Source organism: Delphinapterus leucas, chromosome 10 (genome assembly GCF_059928025.1).
Source record: "Delphinapterus leucas isolate spDelLeu-1000000601 "Yukka" chromosome 10, BTC_Dleu_Yukka2, whole genome shotgun sequence".
Lineage (NCBI taxonomy): Eukaryota > Metazoa > Chordata > Mammalia > Artiodactyla > Monodontidae > Delphinapterus > Delphinapterus leucas.
In genome coordinates this window covers 68,198,921-68,216,733 of record NC_143138.1, presented here as the reverse complement: position 1 = coordinate 68,216,733, position 17,813 = coordinate 68,198,921, and the positions used below count along the sequence as shown (strand labels likewise).

General features: G+C 40.9%; 1 protein-coding gene and 1 pseudogene across 1 annotated transcript in view; both read right to left on the bottom strand.

The window, feature by feature from the left end:
- Positions 1 to 17,813, bottom strand: part of IQCF2 (IQ motif containing F2) — a gene marked incomplete at its 5' end in the record, with an annotated part of 62,224 nt that overhangs the window by 30,786 nt on the left and 13,625 nt on the right. The window lies entirely within an intron of this gene.
- On the bottom strand, positions 9,103 to 16,042 carry LOC149748281 (IQ domain-containing protein F5 pseudogene; annotated as a pseudogene).

Genomic DNA, 17,813 nt, shown 5'->3' with positions numbered 1-17,813 from the left:
AGTGGTATTCCCTAGAAGAGTTGCCACAGTATCACCTGGAAACTTGTCAGAAATACTCATTCTTGGGAACATGATACACTGAATCAGAAATGGTGAGTGGGGGCTTCCCTGGTGGCGCAGTGGTTGAGAATCCGCCTCCCAATGCGGGGGATACAGGTTCGAGCCCTGGTCCGGGAAGATCCCACATGCCACGGAGCAACTAAGCCTGTGCGCCACACTACTGAGCCTGCGCTCTAGAGCCCGCATGCCACAACTACTGAAGCCCGTGCGCCTAGAGCCCATGCTCCACAACAAGAGAAGCCACTGCAATGAGAAGCCCATGCACCGCAATGAAGAGCAGCCCCCGCTCGCCGCAACTAGAGAAAGCCCACGCGCAGCAACGAAGACACAATGCAGCCAAAAATAAATAAATAAATTAAAAAAAAAAAAAAAAGAAATGGTGAGTGGGGCCCAGCAATCTGCTTTAATGAGACCCTCCACATCACTGGTACTGTTGATAAAGTTCGAAAAACATTGCCCTATTTCCCTCTTACGTTCAACACCCATGATAGGATCTCTTTATGAGAAGACTGACCACTTTCTTCAGGGGGCAGAGCTAAGAGGTTATCTTGGAGTGAAGGCTACTACAGACATGCTTTGCATAAGTGGAGTAGAGAGCAAGGGAAGGACCTGACTAGTTCATCTATTCTCCTCATGCAGTTGTTTCATGAATGGCTGATGATTGCCCATGGTTTCCTCCTGCTGACTTGTTGAACTAGGCAAATGATAAAATGCCACATTGGCTCACAGGTGACCAATCCATGGTTAGATTCACACTCAGGCCATTCTAATTATAGATGATTAGCTGATTTATTCATTACTCTACAGCACTTCTCTTTTTTACCACACTACACAGCATTACAAGAATGTTCTGGTCTTCTGGGTGCATTAAGTGAGAGATAATCCCATGTTTATTGTAAGAATTTCCTAGGCATACCTTCTGCCAAGTTTCTAACTCAAAAAACAATTTTTGAAAACCCCTTCCTGAAAAGCAACTTACATAAAATTCAATCTCCTTCAAGTGTTTCTTAATTTGCTGAGATCTCCTACTCCTTTGCTACCTGTCTTATTAGCAACCCAACTTCAGTGAAAATGGAGGTTTATTGGCTCACAAAAGTAAGAATTCCCATAGTATAGTGGGTGGTAGCCTCAGGCATGGCTGGGTCCAGAGGCCCAAAGGAATCCTTAGGACTTAGTCCCTCTCTTTCCATCTTTTGGTTCTACTTTCCTCTGTGTTGGCTCCATTCTCAGCAAGCTATTTCCATGTGGTGTACCCCAGCAGCTCTGGTTTCATAATTCTTACAGCCATCAATCCTAGTAGTTCTACCACGGCACCAGAGCTAAGTCCCAGTGGCCTGGCTTGCATCATATGCATATCCCTGAACCAATCACTGTGGCCATATACATAAATTATTCCAACATTCTTCTAAGTAGTTGTACATCCTAGGCTGGTGCCTCCATCACCCAGGAGCAATCATGTGGGTGCCCTGCATGGGAATTCTCCACCCATCCTTGTGGAGCTTCTAGGGATGAGGGGTAATCAGGGCTCAGAAGAGCAGAGCTGTGTCTGAGGATGGACAGGTTAAAGAAAATGATCTCTGCCAGCAATTTACAGATCAGAAAATCCTGTGCGTCAGAGAAACCGCTACAAGGAGACATGACATTATAAGAGTTGACAGAGGAAGGCAGAGACTGAAGGAGAAAGATACTGGGGAACATAAAGAGATAATTATAATTAGAGTGAAAGACAAGATTATGAAGGATAGACAGAGAGGGAGACACAGAGACAGCAATGAAGACCAACAAAGCTAGAGAACAGTATGCCCAGATGAATGGAGACACAATAACAGCTCCTCCTTCCACCACCCAGCATGCACACACACACACACACACACTGCCAGAGAGAAATAAAAATTCAAAGAGTCTGAGAAAGACATGTCTTTTGGGTATGAGGGATTTGGGGTGGTTGATGAGAGAACCATTCATTCAGGGATGGTGGGACAGTTGTTTCTAGGGAGAAAGATTTGAGTCATGGTAAAGCCACAAATCCAGGGCGTGGATAGAACTGTGTATTCATTCATTACCTAAATATTTACTGAAACAACAAAAAGACAACCACAACCCAATTAAAAATTTTTTTCAAAACTTGAATAGATGTTTCTCCTAGAGAAGATACACAAATGACCAACAAGCACATTGAGATGCCCAACATCACTCATCATAAGAGAAATGCAAAAGAAAACACAATGAGACACCACTTCACACTCACTAGGATGGCTAGAATTTTCTTTAAAAGGAAAATAACAAGAGTTGGCAAGGATATAGAAATATTGGAACACTTGTATATTGCTGATGGGCTGTAAAATGGGGTAGCTACTAAGTATTTATAGGGGCATTATTCACAACAGCCAAAAGGTGCAGACAGTCCAAATACCTATCAAGAGTGGATAAACAAAATGTAGTGTATGCATACAATGGACATATACTCTACTATAAAAAGTAATGAAGTACTGACACATGGTTACAACGTGGATGAACCTTGAAAACATCATGTTAAGTGAAAGAAACCAGACACAAAATATTGCATTACTCCACACTAGGTAAATCCATGGAGACAGAATGCAGATTGGTGGCTGCCAGTGGCTGGAGGAGCAGGTACTGGGGAGTGATTGCTTTTTGGGTATGGGGTTTTCTTTTAGAACAATAAAGATATTTTAGAAATTGATATACATAATAGTGGTTGCTTAACACTCTGAATGTACTAAATGCCACTGAATTTTATGTGGTTAATATAAAAATGGTTATGTGGATTTCACTTATTTGTGCGATGTGATGGTCAGTCAGGTGAGGCCACATGAGAATAGGAGAGGCATAGGAAACAAGGTTTACTGTACTTACAGATCCTAGAGAAGAGGTCACCACCTCATGTCACACAGGGTCAGAGGACAAGCATCAGGTACTGGGCAAGCGGCAGAAGACAGGGGTGAGAAAAGAACTTTTGCCATGGTCTTCCTTGAAGCAGGAAAGGCAAGGTCGGGCAGGGTAATCAGTTCAGGATTGGCTTGAGTAATTCGAGTGGGCTCTACGTTATAGGGGTGGTCCCCAGATGCCTGGTACCTGGACCCTGGATCTGGAATCCGGACTTGTGATGATTAAGGCATTGGAATATTGCCCTCTGGGGTGCACAGGCCCGAGAGAGGAGGTAAGGCTCTGGATTGGTTGGTTTGCAAATCATAGGCATGCTCCAGGCTGAGTCCTCTGCCATCTCAAAGAATTGGCCAGCCCTGGGAGGGGTAGTCTACCCAAGCCAGAAAGGAATGTTCAAAAATGATGTCAAAATGTCATAATATACAGAAAGTTAAAATATGTAGCCAATAATATACTGAAAGAGAGAGGGAGAGAGAACCAACTGTTCTAGATCCTGGGAACACAGCACTGAACCCAGAGTCCCTGCTCTTTTGGAGCTCACCTCTCGTGGTGGGGGGAACAGAAAACAGAGAGGTAAGATAACCTTGGTAGGGATGAGGACTGAAATAGGAAAGCAGAGTCAGGAGCTAGAGTATACAGTAGTGGGAGGGAAAGCTATTTCAATAAGGTGGTCAAATCAAAGGAGGCCTCCCTGGAAGGAACATGGAGCAGAGACAAACCTGAATGGAGTGAGGGCTCCACCTGCAAGAAGACAATCCAAGGAAAGGTGGCAGCAAGAGCAAAGCACTGCGATGGGAGGTTGCTGGGGTTTTTTTGATATTAGCAGAGCCACCAGGGAGGTCATTGAGAGACTGAGATGGCCAAGGCCAGACTGTGTGGGCTTATGTAGTCCCCAGGTGGGTGGGGGCATTTTGGAATTGGTCTAAATTGAATGAGAATGCTCTTGGATTGGAAGAATTAACATTGTTAAAATGGCCATGCTACCCAAAACAATCTACAGATTTAACTCAATCCCTATCAAATTACCCATGACATTTTTCACAGAACTAGAGCAAATAATCCTAAAATTTATATGGAACTATAAAAGACCCAGGATTGCCAAAGCAATCTTGAGGAAAAAGAACAAAGCAGGGAGCATAACCCTGCTACACTTCAAACAATACTACAAAACTACAATAATCAAAACAACATGGGGACTTCCTTGGCAGTCCAGTGGTTAAGACTTGGCTTCCAATGCTGAGAGTGTGGGTTTGATCCCTGGTCGGGGAGCGAAGATCCCATGTGCCTCGCAGCCAAAAACCAAAACATAAAACAGAAGCAATACTGTAACAAATTCAATAAAGACTTTAAAAATGGTTCACATATGGAAAAAAAAAATCTTAAAAAAACCCTGAAAACCCCATGGTATAGGAACAAAAACATACATATGGATCATAGGAACATAATAGAGAGCCCAGAAAGAAACCTGTACACCTACAGTCAATTAAATGTCAACAAAGGAGGCAAGAATATATAATGAGGAAAAGACAGTCTCTTCAGCAAGTGGTGCTGGAAAAGTTGGGCAGCCCCATGTAAATCTGTAATAAAATAATTGAGGACATAAAAAAAAAACGTAACCCATGAGCCCCCCCCAACAAACTGGGGGCTAACAAATAAGCCAGAGCTATAAACAGTCCTAAATGCTTTGAGCACCCCCCGACAAACCGGGGGCCTAAAAAAAAGCATTGAGTGCTTTGGACACTAATCCATAAAATGTCTTCAGTATAATCAAAATAGTGAGAACACAAGGAAATGTCCTTGTGCTACTTCAGTATAATCAAAATAATGGTGAAAACTTTGTGCTGCTTTTGCGCTCAAGGACAAAACATGGCATGTTTTCAAGAAAGCCAATTATTGCTTGTATAATTAATAAAAACATAGGTTGCTGCTTTGGCATTTCTAAAATGTTAAAAAAACAAGTCTTAAAATGTAAACCTAAATAATACTTTAATAAAAACTACCACAACAGGACAGACGGCGCTGTTTTGCCTGAGCGAACGACAGGCCTCTACTGCTGTGCTTCGGCACAATTCATCTCGTGTGATGAGCTTACTTTCGGCCCTGTCATAAGATAAACTACAACATTTGGCGCCCGAACAAGGACTTAAAGGTAAGTAATCGCATAATCGCGAGACAGAAGGAAAAATTGGTCTGCTCAGAGTAAGCGAAACCTTCGACAACAGTAGAGTAACTGTAATGAGGAATTCCCATTCAATAAAATTTCAATACATTAGACTCCTAAAACAGTTATTAAGGAGTTCAGGAGTAAAAGTAAAACCAAAATCTTTTGATAAATTGTTTGCGCTGGTACGTAAACATTGTTACTGGTTTCAATCTACTGGTCATAACCAGTTGAATTTAAAAGTTTAAAAACAGGTTATGCGAGCCTTAAAAAGAGCTCATCAACATGGAAACCCTGTAACTGTCCGTATTTGGTCTCCTTGTAAATTAATTTCCCTTGCCCTAAAACCATTACAATCTAAAACTAAAAGTGACAATGGGGCACGCCCTCAGCGTCCGAATTCTGCTCCCGATCATTCTGCTGCTTTTCGTACTCTGTTTCATGAGTCTCCTATAGAGGACCTTCCTCCACCTCCTCCCCTTGTGTCTGAGACAGGAGAGGATTTTTCGGATTCCAATGATAAAGGGGCTTTTTCTGATGATGATAAAGGTTAAGAACAGACTAACAAACAAAATGAGATGCCACTTTCTCAACAAAATGAAATTTCTGATATACTTTCAAAGTTAAAAAATTTGATGGTTAAATTAAAAAAAAATAAAAACAATGCTACCACTCCTTTATATCAGGAGCCATGTCCTACTATTCCTTCAGCTCCTCCTTTAGAATTAACAGCTTATACTGTTGGAACCTCTCGTCAGTTTCGCTTTCCTCTAAAACCTGAATCTAATAAAATATTGTTAAAAGAAGAGATAAATAATAAAAAAAAAAATTCTGAACCATTTTTTGCTTTCCCTATTGTTAGACAAGCTATGCCTACTAATAATCAATTTCCAAATGTATATATAAACGTTGAGTATAACCCTCATGATGTAAAGATTTAAAAAATACTAAAAAAAGCCATTAATACATATGGGATACATTCTAATTATGTTCAAGGTCTTTTGTCTAGGTATGCTTCCTAAAACATATTAATTCCTCAAGATTGGGAGGCGCTTACCAAGACTGTTACTTGGTGAAAAGAAGAAGACACCTCCATTGACCTGGGGGCAAATAAAAAAGTTTACAGACACTGCCAAAAATCTTGTCATTTCACAGGGTAAACCCCTCACTAGCACCAATCTTTCTGTAGCCATGCTGACAATGCTGTCTGCACAGGTAATAAACATACCAACCAATGAGATAAATTGTACTAACCATACTTATTGGACTTATATTCCTAACCCTCCTCTTAATATGGGGGGTACCTGATGGGATACCCCAATTCTTGTATATGTAAATGAGTCTGGATTGTTGCCTGGTCCTTTTAATGATAGAGGCCCTTTAAAGCCAAAAATAATAATAATAATAATAAATTACACGGTGGGTGTTAATAAACCTCCTATTTATATGGAAAAGGGAGATCATTACCTTAAAAAATTATCAAGCATGGTTAAATGTTGTCAAAAATAAAAGCAGATATCATGGGTTATATCTTTTAAATGCTTAGTTTTAAAAGTTCTAATTCCACTCTTAATAAAAATGTTTCCACACCTTACTTGCCTCCATGCCAGATGCCTCTTGTAGATCGATTATCGGATTGGGTCCATTGGACTCGATGCCAAGGAGAAATGGCTCGGGTTCTTGTTAATACTTCTTAGAAAAGCGTCATTGATTAAAGCCCTTTTGGCTTCGCCCAAAAAAAAAGGGGTCTAAAAAATTTACACTGACATAGAGATGATAACACTATTTATAACAATACTATTAATGATACCATAGTATGACACGCAGGAGGGTTTTCTCCTCCTGGTCCTCATTTAAATGGATATCCTACCCAAAAAAATCTGTAAAAGCTTATGACACCTTTCAAAAAGATTAATACTTGGGTAAAACATATGGATAACAAATCTAAAAATTATAGTTTGACTTTTCATAAAAATGTTACTCGATATACTCATAGTTATGTAAAATTACCTTATATATTGTTAAAAGAACCAACTATATAAAATGAGACTAAGATATTATAATATGTAAAGATTACTCTCTGTATACCTACATTAACTCTAGTATATCTTTTAACAAATCTACTAAAAGTATGTATATCTTACGAGCTCGGACAGGTCTTTGGCTTCCTGTCAATCTTAGAAGGGAATGATAAAAATCTCTTCCTATGGCTGTTTTACAATATTTAGCTGATACATTAAAAAAAGGTAAAAGATTTATAAAAATGTTGATTACAGCTGTCATGGGTATTATAGCCATAACAGCTACTGCTACAGTAGCTGGAGTTGCTTTAAAACAATCTATTCAGACCGTTAATTATATAACTGATTGACATAAAAATTCTAAAATACTTTGTAAATTTACAAAGACAAATAAAGCTACGTTATAACTAGAATCAAAGTGCCTTTTGTGTCACTTCGGTTCCATATAATCAGTCTACATTCCCCTGGACAAAAATAAAAAAACATTTATTACATCACAAAAATTTAACCAAAAAAATCGTAAATTTACAAGAAAAAATTCAACAAACTTTTCAAAAAAAATTACGACTTAATTCACAAAAAGTATGAACTAAAATTATTCAAAAACTTAATAATCTAAATCCCATGTCTAAATTACATGTTTTATTTGGTTCTACTACAAAATTACTAATACTCATTATAATAATAATCATATATTTAATTATAGTCCAACGACAAATAAAAACTACCCGCCACACAACATTACAACAAACTACTGTGTTTTCCTTAATACTACACAAACTACAAAATAATTCCATGTAGTTTAACACCGGGAGTAATGCTGCCATGTTCTCCTTGATACTACAAAAATTACAAAACAAAAAGGGGGAAATGTAACAAAATAACTGAGGACATAAAAAAAAAACGTAACCCATGAGTCCCCCCACCAACAAACTGGGGGCTAACAAATAAGCCAGAGCTATAAACAGTCCTAAATGCTTTGAGCACTCCCCGACAAACCGGGGGCCTACAAAAAAACATTAAGTGCTTTGGACACTAATCCATAAAATGTCTTCAGTATAATCAAAATAATAAAAACACAAGGAAATGTCCTTGTGCTACTTCAGTATAACCAAAATAATGGTGAAAACTTTATACTGCTTTTGCACTCAAGGACAAAACACGACATGTTTTCAAAAAAGCCAATTATTACTTGTATAATTAATAAAAACACAGGTTACTGCTTTGACATTTCTAAAATGTTAAAAAAACAAATCTTAAAATGTAAACCTAAATAATACTTTAATAAAAACTACCACAACAAGACAGACGGCGCTGTTTTGCCTGAGCAAACGACAGCTCTCTACTACTGTACTTCGACACAATTCATCTCATGTGATAAGCTTACTTTGGGCCCTGTCATAAAATAAACTACAACATAAATCAATGAAGTTAGAACACACCCTCACACCATACACAAAAATGAACTCCAAATGGCTTAAAGACTTAAATATAAGATGCGACACCATAAAACTCCTAGAATGGAACATAGGTAAAACATTCTCTGTACCAGTGTTTTCTTAAGTCAGTTTCTCCAGGCAATAAAAATAAAAGCAAAAATAAACAAATGGGACCTAATCAAACTTACAAGCTTTTGCACAGCAAAGGAAACCATGAGCAAAATGAAAACACAACCATACACCACACTATGAAGGAGTTTCCCTGGAGCTGGCTGACTTGGCAGCTGGGCAACTTCATGTCTCCTACCCATGGCAGACATTACTAATCAACCACAGACCCCAGTCATCCAGCACCTGGCTCTTAGAATCCTCCTTTATATGCGACCCCAGACAACCTCAGAGCTGACCTGTGAGATGCACAATATCTGCCATCATTTACCTTGACCCTTCACTGAGACAGTGACCTCCTGAAGATTGTCTGAGATCTTGTGACACAGTGTTGGACCACACCCGATCAATTCTTTATTGGGAAGGGGATGCAGTCTGTAATCCAACAGACCTGTGACCCTAGAAAGATCTCAAGCTCAAGTCCTAGTTGGCTTGCTGTGAGTTCATAGCTGCCCCTGAAAAAGCCACGGGTATGGCAATTATGCCAGCGCCAATAGACCTGGATAATGTGGGCAGCATGGAGCAAACGGCAATAACGAAGGCGGATGCGCTACATGCGGACGCAAGACTGTAGCCTGACCACTGCCCATTTTTGCTGAGCATAATGATCCAGCACAGCCCGCCGCTTCTTCTCCAGCAGCTCTGCCAGCTTCTGTTTCCACCAGTACATGCTCTGAGGGCCGCGTGCAGCAGCGTCCGGCGCACCAGGGTGCCCCGCCACCAGGCCTGGATCTTTATTGCTTGCAACTCTTTGTCAGAGGGGGGCGCTTCCACTAGGGGGTGGGGCTGCAAGGAAAAAGAAGGGACATTCAGGAAACATTCCCGACCCACCTGAGCCCTGGTGTAGCCAGGAAGGGGTCCTGATCCTTTATCAACAATGGCACCTTCCTCAGAAGTTTGTGAGCACTGGGCAGACCACTGGCTGCAGCCAGAGACCAGACAGGTGTCCCGTCTCTGCCACTCTTGGTTAACAGACACATCACAGTTGAACTCTGAGTCTCAGGGTCCTCAACTGTAACATGGGGCACACCTTCCCTAGCTGTCACCTGGTTCCTTGGACCTGGTTGGCCAGTCTAGAACAAGAACACCACGATCTATGGGTCAAAGGGTTATTCTGTTTGGTCTGGGCCTGACCACCTACCTGGGAAGCATATCACTTCCCTTCAGACCTCACCCACAGGCTAGAAAAGCGGCATCCTTTGCTCTCCTTTCATGCCTGACTCCAGCTCCAGTGCACAACCTGCTGTCTCCCTCTGTCAGCTCACAGGATTAGAAGTTTGTGACTTCCTTGGTGGCGCAGTGGTTAAGAATCCACCTGCCAATGCAGGAGACACGGGTTCGAGCCCTGGTCCGGGAAGATCCAACATGCCATGGAGCAACTAAGCCTGTGTGCCACAACTACTGAGCCTGCACTCTAGAGCCCATGCTCCGCAATGAGAGAAGCAGCCACAATGAGAAGCCTGCACACCGCAACGAAGAGTAGCCCCCACTTGCCGCACCTAGAGAAAGCCCACACGCAGCAACAAAGACCCAACTCAGCCAAAAATAAATAAGTAAATTTATTAAAAAAAAAGAATTCTCTAATTTGTTTGAGTGACTACTGTTTAGGTTTCTTTCCAATTTGGATTCCTTTATTTTCCTTATCTGATTGCCGTGGCTAGGACTTCCAATACTTTGTTGAATAAAAGTGGCGAGAGTGGGCATCCTTTTCTTGCTCCTGATCTCAGTCAGAGGACACGTTTTGTGTATCCCTTAACTACCTATTGTGGATATAGATGGTTTTACTACTTTTGTCTTTTAACCTTCCTACTAGCTCTGTACGTGGTTGATCTACTACTTTTACTATATGTTTATCTTTACCAATGAGATTTTTCTTTCGTAATTTTCATATTTCTAGTTGTGGCCTTTTCTTTTCCACTTTGAGAAGTTCCTTTTACATTTCTTGTAAAGCCGGTTTAGTGGTGCTGAATTCTTTTTGCTTTTGCTTATCTGTAAAACTCTTTTTCTCTCCTTCAAATGTGAAGGATAGCCTTACTGGGTACAGTATTCTTGGTGGTAAGATTTTTTTTTTTCTTTCTTTCATCACATTGAATATATTGTGCTACTACTCCCTTCTGTCCTGCAGAGTTTCTGCTGAAAAGTCAGTTGATAGTCTTATGGGAGTTCCCTTGTATATAACTAGTAGCTTTCTCTTGCTGCTTTTGAGATTCTCTCCTTATATTTAATTTTTGCCATTTTAATTATAATGTGTCTTGGTGTGAACATTTTAGGGTTCATCTTGTTTGGGACTCTCTGTACTTCTTGGACCTGGCTGTCTGTTTCCTTTCACAAGATAGGGGAATTTTCAGCTAGTATTTCTTCAAATAAGTTCTCTGCCCTTTTCTCTTTCTTCTCCTTCCAGGATCCCTATAATGTGAATGTTGGTATGCTTAATGTTGTCCCAGAGGTCTCTTAAAAGTATCCTCGTTTTTTACAAATTCTTTTTTTTTTTTTTTAGTCTCACAAGGATTATTTTCACTAATCTGTTTCCAGTTTTCTGATCCATTCCTCTGTATCATTAATCTACTGTTGATACCTCTAGTGTATTTTTCATTTCAGTTACTGTATTCTTCAGCTCTGTTTGTTTCTTCTTTATATTTTCTAACTCTTTGTTGAAATTCTGACTGTGCCTATCTACATGGTCCGAGGGGGCTGGGTTCCTGGTGCTAACAGGCTAGAGAAAGGATTCCAAAATGACACTTACCAATGCAGGTATTATCGTGGTAGAATTAGCTCCCCAAATTGGCTGCTGCCAGCATCTCCATCCACAAGAAGATCCCCAGTTGCAACCTGCCCCTCCAAGAGGCTATACAAAATCAGCAAGTGGGTCTGAACCAGGCTCTTTTCAAACTACTGCTTCTGTACCTGGACTTGGAATGTTTGAGATTTTGCATTCACCCTTTTAAGAGTGAAGTTTCTGTTTCCTATAGACCTCTGGCTCTCCCCAAAATAAGCCCCACTGATTTTCAAAGCCAGACGTTCTGGGAGCTCATCTTCCCAGTGCAGGGTCCCTGGTCTGCAGAGCCTAATGTAGGGCTGAGACTCCTTGATCCTTGGGGAGGACCTCTACAGTTGTGATATTTCTTCCATTTGTGAGTCACCTTCCCAGGGGTTTGGGTTCTGACTACACTGCATTTCTAGCCCCCTGCCCATTTTGTTGTGGTTTCCCTTTTATGTCTTTAGTTGTGGAAAATTTTTTCTTCTAGTCTTTAGGTCATTCTCATAGATAGTTTCTCTGTAAGTAGTTGTAATTTTCATGTGCCTGTGGTAGGAGGTGAGTTCAGGGTCTTCCTATTCTGCTATCTTGGCCTCCACCCACCCCTCAGGTTTTAATATTGATAACTATGTTGTTCCTCTCTAAGATCCATAAGTGGCTCTTTCAAATAATGTGTTGTTCTTTTTTTAAGGCTAAGTGGCCTTCTGTGAAAAATATTAACTTTATTTCTTTAAATTGTCTTCTTAAATCTTCCCTTTAGCTATTGTGTTTCTGCTTGTTGGGTTTAGGGAGGCTTTTTCATGCTGCTGGTTTCCCCTAAAGCTTGATGACTCCTGGTTGCGCACTCATCTTTGTTCTGAGATTCCCTTTAGCCTGTCAATGAATGCTTAGTCCCTGACTCCACAGATTACATGGGCAGTGTGGGATAAACTGTTGGGGTGAGGTGTCAGTGGGTGGTCACCTGGGCAGGAGTCTTCCTATACAAGAGAGTCACACAGTAGCAGGCCCTGCCTCTCCTTCCCAAGCCAGTCACAGTTCCTCCCTGAAGACAAGCCCTCTCTTGCCAACCGCATGACTCAACTGTAAAGGTGGCTCCTCCTCCTACAGATATACTCTAACTAGTCCCTGTGGTAGCCCACAGCCTCTGCTGCCCCCTGCACGAGGTACCTCCTAGCTTGAAGGGACTGCACGGCTCTGCACTTTTGTATGAGACCTTTTTAGAGCTTTGATTCATTTTCTTTCAGTCTTTTCATATCTGCCTCTGTCCTTTAAAGCAGCAGTCCCTAACCTTTTTGGCACCAGGTACCAGTTTCGTGGAAGACAATTTTTCCACAGACCGGGGGGTTGGGGAGGGATGGTTCAGGAGGTAACGCAAGCGATGGGGAGCAGCAGATGAAGCTTCGCTCACTCACCCACTACTGACCTCCTGCTGTGTGGCCCATTTCCTAACAGGCCATGGACCGCTACTGGTCTGCGGCCTGGGGGTCAGGGACCCCTGCTTTAAAGTGTCCATATAATTACTGTCCACTGAAGATCTCTTCCTATTTTTTTAAGATACTATTAGAGATTTTTTTTTTTTTTTTTTGCGGTACGCGGGTCTCTCACTGTTGTGGCCTCTCCCGTTGCGGAGCACAGGCTCCGGACGCACAGGCTCAGCGGCCATGGCTCACAGGCCCAGCCGCTCTGCGGCATGTGGGATCCTCCCAGACCGGGGCACGATCCCGTGTCCCCTGCATCGGCAGGCGGACTCTCAACCACTGCGCCACCAGGGAAGCCCCTATTAGAGATTTTTTTAAAAATGTATTCCTGGACTTCCCTGGTGGCTCAGTGGTTAAGAATCTACCTGCCAATGCAGGGGACACAGGTTTGAGCTCTGGTCCGGGAAGATCCCACATGCTGCAGAGCAACTAAGCCTGTGAGCCACAACTACTGAGCCCGTGTGCCTAGAGCCCGTTCTCTTGCTCTGCAACAAGAGAAGTCACCGCAATGAGAAGCCCGTGCATCGCACCGAAGAGTAGCTCCCGCTTGCTGTAACTAGAGAAAGCCCGGGTGCAGCAACAAAAGACCTAAAGCAGCCAAAAAAAAAAAAAAAAAAAAAATTACTCCTTTTCTGTTATTCCCAGGAATTTGCAGTGGGACAGGAAGATCTGAACCTGTGCTCAAATATTTTAATCCATTTTCTTATGGACATTTTCTGAGTTTTCTTTGTGGTCATGTTTCCTTGAAGTTTGGGGTAAAAATGTTGAAGCAGATTTTAGCCAGTGATGAAGAATTTCCTCTACAGATGGTATGTCTCTATTTTTTTTTAAGTAAAAATGTAAACTTAGTTTCTTCTTGTTCTTCCTTTCTATTTCCTCACTTTCTCTCCTGAACATTTCAGTCTGAAAGTCATTAGGCTGGGCAGTGCGACACAGGTGTACTGGGGGAAGTGGGGAAGAGAATTCCCATGGCACAGAGCAAGACATGGATCCCAAGAGGATGAGGAAGGTGCTGGCATGAAAGGTCTACCTAGCATGGAACCCAGGCAGGGGTAGGAAGAGTCCACACAGGGATCCAAAGTCATGACAGTGATGTGCATCATAACTAGTGGGATGAGGAGGGCATCCTTAGTAGTATATTCAAGTCTGAATTTGAATACAATGAGGAGGATATCCACACAGGGTGGCCTGACATTTTGTGTGTTTATTAATGGTATTATTTTCTTTCTTTGCACTAAGGATTTGAAATCTGATGTATATTTATAGCACTTCTCAATTAGGACTAGTCATATTTCTAAGCATCAACAGCCACATGTAGTTACTGGCTACCACATTGAACAGAGCAACCTTAGGGAATACAATATGTATCCTTAACTTATCAAAGTGTAATATAAATTTAGTACCAGACAATTCAAGGACTTCAGAACATTTTAACTTTGGTTAACTCCCTTTGCAAGTTAAATAATTACTGTTTTGCACAGTCCACATGCATTTAGATTTCCCCAATATTCTCTAGTTTCATTTCTGTTGCATCTCTGCCTGCCACCTAGGCTCATTTTCCTTCTGCCTATAGAACACCCTTTAGTATTTATTTTAGTGTTGGTCTGCCGTTGATCAATTTTCTGTTTTTGTCTAAAAAGTTCTGTATTTCCCTCACTATTGAAGGATGGTTTCAACAGGTCAGTAGTTATTATTTATTTTCTTTCAGTATTTTAATAATATAATTTTACTGTCTTCCATTCCTTCTGCTAAGGAGTCAGCTGTTAGTCTAACACTTGCTCTTTTTTTTTTTTTTTTTTTTTTTCAGTACGCGGGCCTCTCACTGTTGTGACCTCTCCCGCTGTGGAGCACAGGCTCCAGACGCGCAGGCTCAGCGGCCATGGCTCACGGGCCTAGCCGCTCCATAGCATGTGGGATCTTCCCAGACCAGGACACGAACCCGTGTCCCCTGCATCAGCAGGCAGACTCTCAACCACTGCACCACCAGGGAAGCCCAACTGTTGCTCTTTTGAAGTAATCTTGTTCCCTTTCTGAGAGTTTTCTCTTTGTCTTTGGTTTTCACCAGTTTTCCAATTATGTGCCTATGTGTGGTTTTCTTTTTATTTTTTCCTATTGGGCTTCCTGAATCTGTGGTTTTCTATCTTTCCTCATTTTTGGAAAGTTTTCAGCTGTTCTCTCTTCATATGTGGCTTTCACCTCATTCTCTATCCTCTTCTACTAGGATAGGAATTTAATTATATATTTGACTTTTCACTGTATCCCGAGTGTTTCCAATCCTCTCTTTTGTATTTCCATCTTTATGTCCCTCTGTGCCTCACTGTATATATTTTCTCGATTTATTTTTCAGTTAAGTAATTATCTCTTCATCCTTGTACAATCTTCCGTTAAACTTATGCATTGAATTTCTAATTGGTTGTTGTGTTTTTCTGTTCTAAAATTCTGTTTGATAGTTTTAAAATAAGTTTCAGTTTTCTGCTGAATTCTCATTTTGTCTTCTATTTTCATTAACATATTAAGAATATTTATTTTAAAACTTGTATCTGTACCTTCATTATCTGTCTCCACTGTCTTTTTTTTGTTTGTTTTTAATTTGGCTGCACTGGGTCTTAGTTGTGGCATGCTGGATCTTCATTGCTGCATGTGGGATCTTCAGTTGTGGCATTTGGGATCTTCAGTTGTGGCATGTGGGATCTTTTAGCTGCAGCATGTGAGATCTAGTGACCAGGGATCAAACCCAGGCCCACTGCGTTGGGAGCATGAAGTCTTAGCCACTGGACCACCAGGGAAGTCTCTGTGAGTCTATTTCTGTTGTCAGCTATTTCTCTTGTTTTCAAGGTGGGTTTTTTTTTTTTTTGGTCTTGAGTTTGGCTATTTTTTATTGAGTGATGGATGCTGTATAAGAAGATTCTTCAAAATAAGCTGAAGTCTGAGATGAAGTTCTCTTTCTTCAGAGATGATTTACATTTGCTCTGGTAGGTGACTGGAGCATTAGAAATCCTGGGTTGCCTTAATCTAATTTCAGAGATTGAGATGATGTGAAACTGACCTTCCATCATTGGAAATGCTAGTCTATTTCTAATTCATTTTTCTCTTAGTACTGTAAGCCCTCTTGCCTTCCAACACTAAACATCGGGGATTTACAGGATGCCCTCATTCTTGGCAGTCCTGGTCTCCAAATTCTGTGCCTCCTCACAAAGAAACTCTCAAAAATTCTGCTCAAAATTTCAGCTTGTTGACTTTTCAACTGCCTCTTCACCATCCCTCGCACCACCTCTACCACTAACCAGGGAGGTGAATAATAAGATGACAATGTTGAGTTGACCTTTTTAATTCTGTGTCCAGAACACTGGATGCTTGTGACATCAATAATCTAGCTTCTCTCATTTATATAGAACATCCGTCTATCTTCTGCTTCCCTAAAATGTTTCTTCAACTTTCTCAGCTTTAACTCTAGTTACCGTTTACTTTTTTATTGACATAAGATACACATAAAACTTACCATCTTAACCATTTTTAAATGTACAATTCAGTGCTATTAAATATGTTCATAACATTGTACAACTGTCACCATCATTCATCTCCATAACTCTTTTCTTCTTGTAAAACTGAAACTCTGTGCCATTAAACAATAACCACCCATTCCTCCAGCTCCAGCTCCAGGCAACCACAATTCTACTTTCTGCCTCTATGATTTTAACTACTCTAAGTACCTTCTATAAGTGGAGTCATTTAGTATTTGTTGTTTTGTGACTGACTTATTTCACTCAGCATAATGTCCTGAAGTTTCATCAATGTTGTGGCACAAATCAGAATTACCTTCCTTTTTAAGGCTAGATAATATTCCATTGTATGTATATACCACATTTTGCTTATCCATTTATCCATCGATGGACACATGGGTGCTTTGATATTTTAGCTACTGTGAATAATGCTATGAACATAGGTGTACAAATATTCTTCAAGACTCTGCTTTCAATTATTTTGAGTATATACCTGGAATGGAATTGCCATATAATAATTCTATCTTTAATTTTTGAGGAACCACCGTGCTGTTTTCCACAGCAGCTATACCATCTTACTTTCCCAGCAACAGCGTACAAGGGTTCCAATTTCTCCATATTCTCATCAACACTTGTTATTTTCTGGTTTTTTTTAAAAAATAGTATCCAACCTAATGGGTGTGAGGTGGTATCTCATTGTAGTTTTGATTTGAATTTCCCTAATGATCAGTAATGCTGAGCATTTTTATATGTACTTATTGGCCATTTGTATATCTTCTTTGGACAAATGTCTATTCAAGTCCTTTCCTCGTTTTTTGTTTTGTTGTTGTCGTCAAGATTTAGAAGTTTCTCTGTATTCTGGATATTTATTTCTTATCAGATATATTATTTCAAATATTTTGTCCCATTCTGTGGATTGCCTTTCTGCTCTGTCAACAGTGTCTTTTTTTTTTTTTTTGCAGTACGCGGGCCTCCCACTGCTGTGGCCTCTCCCGTTGCGGAGCACAGGCTCCGGATGCACAGGCTCAGCGGCCATGGCTCACGGGCCTAGCCGCTCTGCGGTATGTGGGATCTTCCCGGACCGGGGCACGAACCCGTGTCCCCTGCATCGGCAGGCGGACTCTCAACCACTGCGCCACCAGGGAAGCCCAACAGTGTCTTTTGATGCATAAAAATTTTTAAATTTCATGTAGTCCAATTTGTCTATTTTTTCTTTTGTTGCCTGTGCCTTCGATGTCATATCCAAGAAATCATTGTGAAATCCAATGCTGTACAATTTTTGCCCTATGTTTTCCTCTAAGAGTTTTAGGTCTTTGATCCACTT